This window comes from Xenopus tropicalis, chromosome 7 (genome assembly GCF_000004195.4).
Source record: "Xenopus tropicalis strain Nigerian chromosome 7, UCB_Xtro_10.0, whole genome shotgun sequence".
Taxonomy (NCBI): Eukaryota; Metazoa; Chordata; class Amphibia; order Anura; family Pipidae; genus Xenopus; species Xenopus tropicalis.
The window spans coordinates 8368280-8382424 of NC_030683.2; the positions used below are offsets into that span (position 1 = coordinate 8368280).

The window sequence follows — 14145 nt, forward strand, 5'->3', positions numbered from 1 at the left end:
TGGGACAGAGCAGTGGTATATATATATAAATGGGACAAGCAGTGGGTATATAATATAAATGGGACAGAGCAGTGGGTATATATAATATAAATGGGACAGAGCAGTGGGTATATAATATAAATGGGACAGAGCAGTGGGTATATATAATATAATGGGACAGAGCAGTGGTATAATAATATAAATGGGACAGAGCAGTGGGTATATATAATATAAATGGGACAGAGCAGTGGGTATATATAATATAAATGGGACAGAGCAGTGGGTATATATAATATAAATGGGACAGAGCAGTGGGTATATAATATAAATGGGACAGAGCAGTGGGTATATATAATATAAATGGGACAGAGCAGTGGGTATATAATATAAATGGGACAGAGCAGTGGGTATATATAATATAAATGGGACAGAGCAGTGGGTATATAATATAAATGGGACAGAGCAGTGGGTATATATAATATAAATGGGACAGAGCAGTGGGTATATAAATATAATGGGACAGAGCAGTGGGTATATATAATATAAATGGGACAGAGCAGTGGGTATATAATATAAATGGGACAGAGCAGTGGGTATATAATATAAATGGGACAGAGCAGTGGGTATATAATATAAATGGGACAGAGCAGTGGGTATATATAATATAAATGGGACAGAGCAGTGGGTATATAATATAAATGGGACAGAGCAGTGGGTATATATAATATAAATGGGACAGAGCAGTGGGTATATATAATATAAATGGGACAGAGCAGTGGGTATATATAATATAAATGGGACAGAGCAGTGGGTATATATAATATAAATGGGACAGAGCAGTGGGTATATATAATATAAATGGGACAGAGCAGTGGGTATATAATATAAATGGGACAGAGCAGTGGGTATATATAAAGTATATATAAATGGGACAGAGCAGTGGGTATATAATATAAATGGGACAGAGCAGTGGGTATATAATATAAATGGGACAGAGCAGTGGGTATATAATATAAATGGGACAGAGCAGTGGGTATATATAATATAAATGGGACAGAGCAGTGGGTATATAATATAAATGGGAGTGAGCAGTGGGTATATATAATATAAATGGGACAGAGCAGTGGGTATATATAATATAAATGGGACAGAGCAGTGGGTATATATATATAATGGGACAGAGCAGTGGGTATATATAATATAATGGGACAGAGCAGTGGGTATATAATATAAATGGGACAGAGCAGTGGGTATATATAATATAAATGGGACAGAGCAGTGGGTATATAATATAAATGGGACAGAGCAGTGGGTATATAATATAAATGGGACAGAGCAGTGGGTATATAATATAAATGGGACAGAGCAGTGGGTATATATAATATAAATGGGACAGAGCAGTGGGTATATAATATAAATGGGACAGAGCAGTGGGTATATATAATATAAATGGGACAGAGCAGTGGGTATATATAATATAAATGGGACAGAGCAGTGGGTATATATATAATGGACAGCAGTGGTATAATATAAATGGGACAGAGCAGTGGGTTATATATAATATAAATGGGACAGAGCAGTGGTATATATAAATGGCAAGCAGTGGGTATATAATATAAATGGGACAGAGCAGTGGGTTATATAATATAAATGGGACAGAGCAGTGGGTATATATAATATAAATGGGACAGAGCAGTGGGTATATATAATATAAATGGGACAGAGCAGTGGGTATATATAATATAAATGGGACAGAGCAGTGGGTATATATAATATAAATGGGACAGAGCAGTGGGTATATATAATATAAATGGGACAGAGCAGTGGGTATATATAATATAAATGGGACAGAGCAGTGGGTATATATAATATAAATGGGACAGAGCAGTGGGTATATATAATATAAATGGGACAGAGTAGTGGGTATATAATATAAATGGGACAGAGCAGTGGGTATATCATATAAATGGGACAGAGCAGTGGGTATATATAATATAAATGGGACAGAGCAGTGGGTATATATAATATAAATGGGACAGAGCAGTGGGTATATAATATAAATGGGACAGAGCAGTGGGTATATAATATAAATGGGACAGAGCAGTGGGTATATATAATATAAATGGGAGAGAGCAGTGGGTATATATAATATAAATGGGACAGAGCAGTGGGTATATATATATATAATATAAATGGGACAGAGCAGTGGGTATATATAATATAAATGGGACAGAGCAGTGGGTATATAATATAAATGGGACAGAGCAGTGGGTATATATAATATAAATGGGACAGAGCAGTGGGTATATATAATATAAATGGGACAGAGCAGTGGGTATATATAATATAAATGGGACAGAGCAGTGGGTATATAATATAAATGGGACAGAGCAGTGGGTATATATAATATAAATGGGACAGAGCAGTGGGTATATATATAAATGGGACAGAGCAGTGGGTATATATAATATAAATGGGACAGAGCAGTGGGTATATAATATAAATGGGACAGAGCAGTGGGTATATATAATATAAATGGGACAGAGCAGTGGGTATATATAATATAAATGGGACAGAGCAGTGGGTATATATAATATAAATGGGACAGAGCAGTGGGTATATAATATAAATGGGACAGAGCAGTGGGTATATAATATAAATGGGACAGAGCAGTGGGTATATAATATAAATGGGACAGAGCAGTGGGTATATATAATATAAATGGGACAGAGCAGTGGGTATATAATATAAATGGGACAGAGCAGTGGGTATATATAATATAAATGGGACAGAGCAGTGGGTATATAATATAAATGGGACAGAGCAGTGGGTATATATAATATAAATGGGACAGAGCAGTGGGTATATAATATAAATGGGACAGAGCAGTGGGTATATATAATATAAATGGGACAGAGCAGTGGGTATATATAATATAAATGGGACAGAGCAGTGGGTATATATAATATAAATGGGACAGAGCAGTGGGTATATAATATAAATGGGACAGAGCAGTGGGTATATATAATATAAATGGGACAGAGCAGTGGGTATATAATATAAATGGGACAGAGCAGTGGGTATATAATATAAATGGGACAGAGCAGTGGGTATATAATATAAATGGGACAGAGCAGTGGGTATATATAATATAAATGGGACAGAGCAGTGGGTATATAATATAAATGGGACAGAGCAGTGGGTATATATAATATAAATGGGACAGAGCAGTGGGTATATAATATAAATGGGACAGAGCAGTGGGTATATATAATATAAATGGGACAGAGCAGTGGGTATATAATATAAATGGGACAGAGCAGTGGTATATAATATAAATGGGACAGAGCAGTGGGTATATAATATAAATGGGGACAGAGCAGTGGGTATATATAATATAAATGGGACAGAGCAGTGGGTATATAATATAAATGGGACAGAGCAGTGGGTATATATAATATAAATGGGACAGAGCAGTGGGTATATAATATAAATGGGACAGAGCAGTGGGTATATATATATAAATGGGACAGAGCAGTGGGTATATTAATATAAATGGGACAGAGCAGTGGGTATATATAATATAAATGGGACAGAGCAGTGGGTATATATAATATAAATGGGACAGAGCAGTGGGTATATTATAATATAAATGGGACAGAGCAGTGGGTATATATAATATAAATGGGACAGAGCAGGGTTAATGAGGTATATAATATAAATGGGACAGAGCAGTGGGTATATAATATAAATGGGACAGAGCAGTGGGTATATATAATATAAATGGGACAGAGCAGTGGGTATATATAATATAAATGGGACAGAGCAGTGGGTATATAATATAAATGGGACAGAGCAGTGGGTATATATAATATAAATGGGACAGAGCAGTGGGTATATAATATAAATGGGAGAGAGCAGTGGGTATATATAATATAAATGGGACAGAGCAGTGGGTATATAATATAAATGGGACAGAGCAGTGGGTATATAATATAAATGGGACAGAGCAGTGGGTATATATAATATAAATGGGACAGAGCAGTGGGTATATATAATATAAATGGGACAGAGCAGTGGGTATATATAATATAAATGGGACAGAGCAGTGGGTATATATAATATAAATGGGGCAGAGCAGTGGGTATATATAATATAAATGGGACAGAGCAGTGGGTATATATAATATAAATGGGACAGAGCAGTGAGTATATATAATATACATGGGACAGAGTAGTGGGTATATAATATAAATGGGACAGAGCAGTGGGTATATCATTTAAATGGGACAGAGCAGTGGGTATATATAATATAAATGGGACAGAGCAGTGGGTATATAATATAAATGGGACAGAGCAGTGAGTATATATAATATAAATGGGACAGAGCAGTGGGTATATAATATAAATGGGACAGAGCAGTGGGTATATATAATATAAATGGGACAGAGCAGTGGGTATATATAATATAAATGGGACAGAGCAGTGGGTATATAATATAAATGGGACAGAGCAGTGGGTATATATAATATAAATGGGACAGAGCAGTGGGTATATATAATATAAATGGGACAGAGCAGTGGGTATATAATATAAATGGGACAGAGCAGTGGGTATATAATATAAATGGGACAGAGCAGTGGGTATATATAATATAAATGGGACTGAGCAGTGGGTATATATAATATAAATGGGACAGAGCAGTGGGTATATATAATATAAATGGGACAGAGCAGTGGGTATATATAATATAAATGGGACAGAGCAGTGGGTATATATAATATAAATGGGAGAGAGCAGAGGGTACAGAAGGGAAATGGAGAATACACTTTATAGTGAGAGTTGAGGAGTTGCTGTATTACTGTGGGTAATTAATGTTGCACTTACTGCTTAGCTGCCCCTCCAGCGATGATGCCCAGAAGGCACAGGAGGAGCCCCCCCCTGGGAGACACTGGGACACTGTGCATCACGGCTGCCCCTCAGCTCTGTACCTGACACACTGTACCTGCCCTGCCCACACTTCCTGCCTTTATTCACCTGCCGGGGGGGCGGGGCCGCCAGTCAGTCAGGAGCTGCCGGGAGCCAAATCCTGCTCCGAGTGATAACAAAACCCAACCGCTCCCTCCAGTGCCAACTAAATGGCCAGGGAGAGATACAGGGAGAAATCCAGTGACCTTTATGGGGATTAGCGCATAGGAGTCAGGTGACCCCCCCCCTGTCAGTGTCTGTATGAAACACCTGAGAGTGACTTGGTATCACCCAGCAATGAGCGCCACTAAACAGTGAGCCTGTATCATATTGCCTGGCATGGGAGGGCAGGCTGAACTGGAGCATTGGACCGTAACTGTAGCGCATTGTTACAGGTGATAAAAAGCCTAAACCACTTAGTGGAAGGGGGGGGGGTGCCAATTTGTCAGGCACCTCCAAAATAAATACCTCATAACCCACCCAGTTACACCCCTGGCATGTCTCTTGCCCCCCCTACTGAAGTACAGAGTTTGGGTGAGTCCTTTACTCTGTAAGATTTATATCCCCTCACACTGTACAGATCACTATAAGTTGCATACAGCAGCATTGGAGACAATGGGGGGGGGGGGCTGGAAATACATTTTCCCTCAGATATATTTATTAGTCTCATTGTTAGGGCTGTGTCACACAGATTTATTGTACCATGGGCAGGTCTCTGTGACATGAAGTCCAGACCTGCCTCATAGAAAAATGTGATTTCTAATATGTAAAGCCGTCCCTCTGTGGGGGCAAAGCAGGACTGGGGGGTTCGTTTGGAGCAAACGTGCAGATTCCAGGAATTGTTTCTGCATCTTAGGGGCCTATTAGTCTGTGTAAAACAAAATTGTCAAAAAGTGTAAAAAGCTGTGTAAAACAATTGGCAAATTTCACCATCCAAACCCCAAGTTTTATGCCATTACTTTACGTAAGGTCTGGTGGGATAAACACGTAAAGAAATTACGTCAGGCGATGTGTTTACACAGCATAATAAATAGGCGCCTAGTGTTTCCTATAGACTCCTGTGAGTATGGGCTAAGGGGGCCCCTGGAACTATAGCGGGTGCCTGTTACCCCAATGTTTCTATATATCTGTAACCTTGTTATGGGCTAAGGAGGCCCAGCCTGAAGGCCAGTTAGGGGGGGATTTGGGGTGAGTGCTTATTTGTGCCCTGGGTACCCCTGGAACTATAGCGGGGTGACTGTTACCCCAATGTTTCTATATATCTGTAACCTTGTTATGGGCTAAGGAGGCCCAGCCTGAAGGCCAGTTAGGGGGGGATTTGGGGTGAGTGCTTATTTGTGCCCTGGGTACCCCTGGAACTATAGCGGGGTGACTGTTACCCCAATGTTTCTATATATCTGTAACCTTGTTATGGGCTAAGGGGGCCCAGCCTGAAGGCCAGTTAGGTGGGGATTTGGGGTGAGTGCTTATTTGTGCCCTGGGTACCCCTGGAACTATAGCGGGGTAACTGTTACCCCAATGTTTCTATATATCTGTAACCTTGTTATGGGCTAAGGGGGCCCAGCCTGAAGGCCAGTTAGGGGGGGATTTGGGGTGAGTGCTTATTTGTGCCCTGGGTACCCCTGGAACTATAGCGGGGTAACTGTTACCCCAATGTTTCTATATATCTGTAACCTTGTTATGGGCTAAGGGGGCCCAGCCTGAAGGCCAGTTAGGGGGGGATTTGGGGTGAGTGCTTATTTGTGCCCTGGGTACCCCTGGAACTATAGTGGGGTGACTGTTTCTATATATATGTAACCATGTTACCCAGTGCTGTGGGAAAAGGCTGCTGGTGCAAGAGACGGGGAGTCAGTGGGAAGGTAGCTGGCACCTTCAAGGGAGTGATTTATACAAAACAAACATTGTATTTCTATTAACTATAAGTTATACTCTCCTTGCAAAGTAAATAGAGAGAGACCATTCCAAAAGATTCTGAACCACAAGTTCTTTTGAAGTGCCACCTTTCTGCTAAAAACCCAGCGCTGACATTTATAATACACAGAGACTGGAGAGCAATGAATATGTTATACAGAAAATTACATATCATTCCCTGTTTAACTGCAATCTCACTTCTGACCACTAGGTGTGATTTTTCCTTCTTTGACTGATTGAATGTTCCTCTTGGTTCAACATCACGCGATTCAGCTCCTCTTGTTCCCACAGACTCCGAAGTACGATCCTAACATAAGTGCAATCCAGTGGACCACAAAATAAACAGAGTCCCTTTTCTAGGACAAAAGCCATAGAGATAATGTATTGCTTTGCCCAACTGGTCTGTATAATGCCCTGCAAATTATTTCCCCAATTTACAAGCTATAACAACAGTGCTATCCATAAGCTGTTCATATAGCCTGCACTGTTCTCCCATTTTTCACCTTAATTATTTCTAGTAGACCTGTTAATAGAATCTTCATCTTCCTATTTTACAGATGAGTGAGTTGACCTAAATCTCAGAGGACTGGTGATCCTTCAGGAAAAGTTGGTGTCCAATTGGGGAATGTTCTCAGTGCTGTAGTGGTGAGACCCACAACAGTGTAACCAAGGGTTATGACCACCCTGACCCACAAGTCCTTGCCACCCACCCACTGAATATCTAGTGCAAAAGTTTAGAAAATACTGATATCAATAATTCCCCTTGCAACTAGGCTTGCTTCTTTCCCGTTTACCTAAAGGAATGTTGTTTCAATGGATGATGATGGCAGCCCATCAAAACCTTTAGAATTTTGTAATAAGGAAACCAGTGATCAAAATATAGTAACAACTGCCTGGATAAGCCACAGGATAATCAAGGGAATATTGTACAGTATCCTCCTATGTAATCTCTAGATCATAGTTCCCTGTGAATCTTCCATGGTATCTATAAGATGTCACATTACTTCTACTTTGCTTATGCGGCTACCGACCCCTCTGGATATTTGCCCTTTCTCCTATAACTTCTTTTAGTTCTGCTTCTTGATGGCTCCATTCACAATCATAATTTAGGTCACAATGACTTGTGGGTGCCTTACATTTGGCACCCCCTAGTGATCCAGCCTTTCCTTCTTTAATTAAGATGTTTCTTTCTAGTGGTGTCTTATATAGAAGTGGGTTCTCCTTGTTTGCTCCCACTAATAACGACAAATGAGGAGATCTCCTGGTTGCTTACTTCATTATCTGTCACAAGCTCATCTGCTTGTGGGTAGTATTGGCATTAATTTCTTAGGGTAGCTGTGCGTCTTTGCTCTGGGCCCACCAGTTCTTCAAAGTGGTCCTTGAGGAGACCATATAATAGTATGTTTGTGCTTTTTATAATACAGACCAGTCAGTTGACCACAAACCTCATGACCAGCAAGCCTTTAGTTGGCTGTAACTGGACTACAAACATATCTTGCCTAAATGGCTAAGGCGGACATGTGTCAAGACTTAATGAGACATTAAAATATACGGTAAGGTTAGATATAGTATTTTTTAATTTCTTTTGACCCACCCATTACTAGAGCAATATCCATTCTTTAGATCTCCATTCCCCCCAAAACAGTTAGTTATATTTATTTCAGACAAAAAATAGAGAGGAAAATATCAGTTATTTATTCCTTAAAAAAATCTTTAAGCTGAAAGGGTGAGTAGATGAGCAATGTTCTAGGTGCTGTAGTGGTGTCACGGCAAGTAAACTGCAGAAAAACCAATGTTTCTTTCATTGATGATTGACGGACCAGGCATTCGCTAGCCACTGCTGTAAATAGTCAAACAGGGTGTTAGAGTCAGAAGATAACATTATGTCACTAATGTGCCACTATATATCTGTTTGTAAAGGTTATTGGTTCTGTAATTTATAACTGCCCCAACTCCAGGGACCTGTGACTGATTCTTCTGCTCTGAAGGAACTTTTACGGGGCTTTAATCTTTGCCTCTATGGCTCACTTCTACTAAGCATTACTGCTACTGCTGCACCGCATCTTCCTCATACTTTTTTATTGTTTCTGCATCCCTTTGTAAAGACACATCAGACTAAATACCAGAACATATTTAATCCTGCTTCTCAACACAGTGTCACAAAGTTGATATCATGGACCAGGGTCGGACTGGCCCCCCGGGACACTGGGAAAAATCCCGGTAAGCTCCAACCCTGTTGGGCCATGCCACCTGCCTGCAAGCCAGCTGCCCTCAGCCACCACCACTCCCCACAGTAGAATCGACGACCATCTTAATTGTTAACAGTGTCATAAGTAGCGATTATGGCGGTGGTAGTGGGCCCTTAGGTGGCGGGCTCTAGACTCAGGTACCCGGTGTACCCCAAACAACCCAGTCTGATTCTGTCATGGACCAATATGACCTTAGGACCTTGGGGCAGATTTATCTGGAATGGTGCAATCAATTTCTATTGATTCAATAAATATCGATTAAACTGAAATTTATCATGGCCAGAACCTTCAAGATTTGTTATCTGAAACTAGAAAAAGGCTGTAGGATTTTGAATCCCATAGAAGGCCCTGATAAATATTTTGATGTATATCAAATGAAAGGATTCTTTGAAGATCAATCACTATAAGATTCATAAAACATCATTCCAATACTAAAGGAGCTGATCAACTTTGATGAATCCAAATTGTTAGTCATGTATTATTTACCCCTGGGTTTAAATGGAAGAGGAGAGTAGTAGTCAGCACCAAGCCTTGTGATTAGTTAGAAGTAGTGCAGGTTCCCCAATGGCCACTTTCCATCGGCATATCCTGGTACAGAAGAACAGGAACAGCACCTCTTGTCTTTGTAGATTAAAATGCCTTTATTGCAAAATTTTTTGGGGCAAACAACAATAGCAGCAACGTTTCAGGTCACATAAGACCTTTTATCAAGCTTGATAAAAGGTCTTATGTGACCTGAAACGTTGCTGTTATTGTGGATGTTTCTTTAATGGTTGAAGATTTAGCCTTATGGAGCAAGAGAAATTGCCGATAAGACAGCCTGTAATGCTCTTTCATGAGCACAGAGAGCAGAAATACTGCCATGGTACTTTGGGACTGCAAGGACCATCTGCTCTGTGATTATTAGTAGTTATTTAAAGCTTCTACACTGGCACTGATGCCCTACAGTCTAGGGCCTACACACTCAAATCGCTTCATTCAGGCCTTCTTCTCCAAAGAAATAAGGTCATTGCATTTAGTAAGATTTGTTGTGGTGGGAGATCTTATCCTCATAGGGACAATGGTTTGAGTCAAGAGTGGCTGCCATAACATTACCTGCAAGGTGACTAGAGAGAGCATGGATGTCTGACTTCTACAACTGCATTCTCATCTGTAAGAGAGATCAGAAAAACACATGAAAAGACCTGAAGGGAGTGAGTGCTTTTCATCACATTACTCTCATTTTTTTTCTATACAGCACAAACAAGAGACAGCTAAAGAAATGTCCCTTTTCAGCCTCAACTACACTGTAACTATTCATAACTGTATAACCACAGGTAGCTTTACCTTGGTCATAGTAGTCATAGACATATATAGACTGCGGCTGGAAATTCTGCACTCTGTTGCCCATCTCAAGACTCACTGGCAAAGAAATGGGTTCTCTTTGTACCTGAAAAGAAAGAAGGTAAGATAGCAACGGTAGACATCCCTCTCACAGCTCCCTCACTCCATCCACCCTCTCCCAGCTCCCCCCCCTCTGTCCCCTGTATCTCCCTATACCCCCTTGTATCTTTAACAAGCTTTTCTCCATATCAGATTGTCTTGGGGTAGCGTTCTTGTCCACTGATTCCCGATCCTTTTTGAAGCTCAAATTTAAATATAGGAAGCAGGTTCCTCCAATCACTGCCACTACTGGTAAAAACATTAGGGCAAATTGCATGCATTCAAAGGAAGTCTTCTCAGAATTCGACTCCTGGATCTTAACAGATATCTGTCAGATAGAAAAGATAGAGTAATTATAACTATTCTTTATTTATAGAGTTCTGACACATTTTAAATTTCTAAAATAAATCAGAACAGATTGTACTTACATATTCAATAATAAATGGAGCACCTACACCTGCAATCAACCGCGTCAGGAAGGCCTGTAGCTGTCCAGCAATTGTGTAGAATTTTGGCCGTATTACAGACTGGGGGGAGAGAAAAGAGTCCATGAGGGTAGGGATTGCTTCACAAGGAACAGCACAAAGGCAGATATTACAGGAATTGCATTACTTAGTCACTGAGGGACCAAAGGAGCCTGATAGATGACTGCCAGTGATGGCATTACATTATCATTAGCAGAACAGATAAATTGAAGACGGGTGTAAAGGCAAAGAGTCCTACGGTGCAGACCCATGGATCTGCACTGTGAGGCTCTTTGCTCAATAGCTTGCTGATTTCCATCCCTAACAGCATGCCGAGTACATCCGCTGCACATTTGATTGCTGAGTAGATCATACTAGGGGAAAGAAAGACAAGGGTGTTGAGTACAAACTGCAGACTTCTGTGTTGCACAATATTATATCTAGATTCCTTGTGTATGTTCTACTGCCAGGAAAACCAGTGCTAGGTTACTAATAGCATAATATAATATAAATATAAGTTACAAATATGTTGAAGATTTATTAACACATATTTAGTAGTATTATAATTAATAATATACAGAAGTTTTGATAAATCCAAAGAGAATATGAAAATAAAACTTACAAGTCACTGTAGTAATTCTGAGACAAGAAAAGGGGCCATTGTTTCCCCGTCTCATTCCTGGTTCTGTGAATAAAGTCCACACTAAGGGAACCTATCATAATAAACCTGAAAGAGGAAAGGTGACATTAGTGGCACATGAATAAGTTTTATTTCTCATTCATCAAAAAAATGAAAAGACATTACTTTGCAATATCAATATAAAAATAGTAAAGACAATTGACAGTTAGCGACTGCATGATTAACACTGGCTGAATGTAAAAGTACAAGAACTGGCCAATGGCTGAGCAGATACTCTGCTCCCTCTAAATCTGGACCACTTATATTACCAGAAACAGTCTAAAGGGGACTATTGTTCCTGCTGCATTTCAAAGGCCTAAACCAAAAAAAAATAATCTAGCCAGTTGGTCACTATAATGCCCACGTTGAAGATTGTTTTCAGTTAGTTGCTTTTTTTTCTGAAAGTTATATTTATGTGCTGTGATATACGATACAGTATTTTATAGATGCCAGACGAGTTATATCTATCCAATGAACTAAATGCTAACAGATATCTTACTCTAAGCTTTATGGCGCTCAGCTGAATATATCACTTACCAGTCGTGCCACGTGCCAGGAGAATTGGTTGGCCACTAATGCTGCTATGCAGATCGCTATTAGCCTGAAGGGGAGAATGGAAAGAATTCAGGGTTAATATAAAAGAATGAGCACAAGCAGAAGAAAACAATATACACTGAAAAGAAAGCTACACAGCTGAAATCTAAATATGGCGAGTCTTCGATTGGACACTGAGAACATGTGTCCAATCAGTGGTAAAGCACAGCTTAAGAAAATATCTGCTATTATGTCCAGTAATCCTCGCAGGAGTAGGATGAGCCAGAACCACTACAAGAAAAGGGACATAATCCTTATTAATTGTTTCATATTGTATCTGAATATCACAGAATATGAGCAGAAAGAAAGCTGAATATTACCTGCTTGGGTACAAAACAGAAGGTAAAAGTGAGCAGGGTCCAAACTGTCATCCCTATACACATTATAGTCTTCTGGCTTAACCAATCTCCAAAATATCTAAAGACAGGACCTATAGCCAGAATGGTGAAGCCAAGAGCAAATACTGTAGGGGAAGAAAGAATGAGATTGTGAGACATAGCTAGTAAGAGCCAGAGATGGAACAAACAGTAGAAAGAGAGGAGAGTGCCGCAGAAGGAAATATATGGAATATTATTATATTTCCATTGATGCAGAGAGAAAGACATTATAGACAATAAAAGACACAGATATTTGAGTAACACAAGGAAATGTGCCCTTACGTCCATCTACAAGTGCAGTCTTCTTTATATCAATGCCGTATTCTTCTTCAATTAATGGCATCACAGCTATAAATACAATAAAAGGACAAACAATGAAGTGAAGTTAGTAACATGGCGGTATTACACATAGAGATAATAGTAAAACTATAAAGGACTCTGTGAAGAAGAATAGCCCCCCAGCTTATATACTGATTGTACCCTCACCCCCAGCAAGTCCATCTCATACAAATGGTACTTTTATGCAAAGGACTTTGTTTGGGGTCCACATTAATAATAGCTTTACTATATTATAGCACATATGATCCAGTTCAACAACAGAGGGAAAAGTTGAATGAGTGGGGGTAAATGCCAGCAGAGAGATTCAAATGACCCATCTGAAATTAGAGCTTTGGGAAAAGCAGCAAAGGAATAGGAAATAGTGGAAGAGCCAAAGACTATGTCGGGGCAATAAACAGATGAGAGAGAAGAAATCTGCTTTTTCTAAGGGAATTTGCTTGCTAATTGTATGCTCAGGACACAGAATACTAAAGTCGTTTAGCTGGCCTTGCCCCTTACCTTCTGTAAAATATCTATCAAACACCATGACTGCAGTTATAATTAGCATCACACCCCAATTCAGGATACGGGGTATTTTCGTCTTCGTTTCATTCTTTTCTTCTTCAAGTGTTTCAATAGGTTTTGATTTAAATTTTTTAGAAATAAAATAATCCAAAAAATGATGGATTGTTGTAGAACTGCAACAAATAGAGAATAAAATTAGGCTTCTGGGAAAAAATCCCTCATCTCTGTCTCATGTTCCGCGACGGAGAACGGACAGGAAACAAAGACGCCGGTTACAAACCAAATATCTGACTAATAAAAATGTAGGCTCTGAGCTCTGACCAACAACACAACATTCCTGGCTGCCATAGGGAACCTAAAGCAACCGGGAATGTCAGAAATATACATACAATAATATCATAAATTATATTACTATTAATGATAATATTAAGAATAATAATATTACTAATAATTATTCGTCATTATAAATAATATTATAAATCAATGTCAGAAATATAATGTCATAATATAATTACGCAGCGCCAATGGACATAAAGGTTAGATATATCATTAGTGATGGGTGAAATAATTTCCCATGGATTTGCAGTGAACTCCCGCGTTTCGCCATTGGCGGATTTTTTTGCGAAATGGGCGACAAAATTCGCCACATCGAAAAATGAC

General features: G+C 39.4%; 1 long non-coding RNA gene across 1 annotated transcript; it reads right to left on the reverse strand.

The window, feature by feature from the left end:
• Positions 1 to 8529: 8529 nt before the first annotated feature.
• Positions 8530 to 13306, reverse strand: LOC100487321. Its single transcript, XR_004223511.1, has 7 exons — positions 12925 to 13306; positions 12586 to 12728; positions 12209 to 12496; positions 10957 to 11719; positions 10433 to 10856; positions 10202 to 10256; positions 8530 to 8697 (listed from the first exon to the last, which is right to left on the reverse strand). It is a non-coding gene; the product is annotated as an uncharacterized LOC100487321 (long non-coding RNA).
• Between the last annotated feature and the right edge of the window lie 839 nt (positions 13307 to 14145).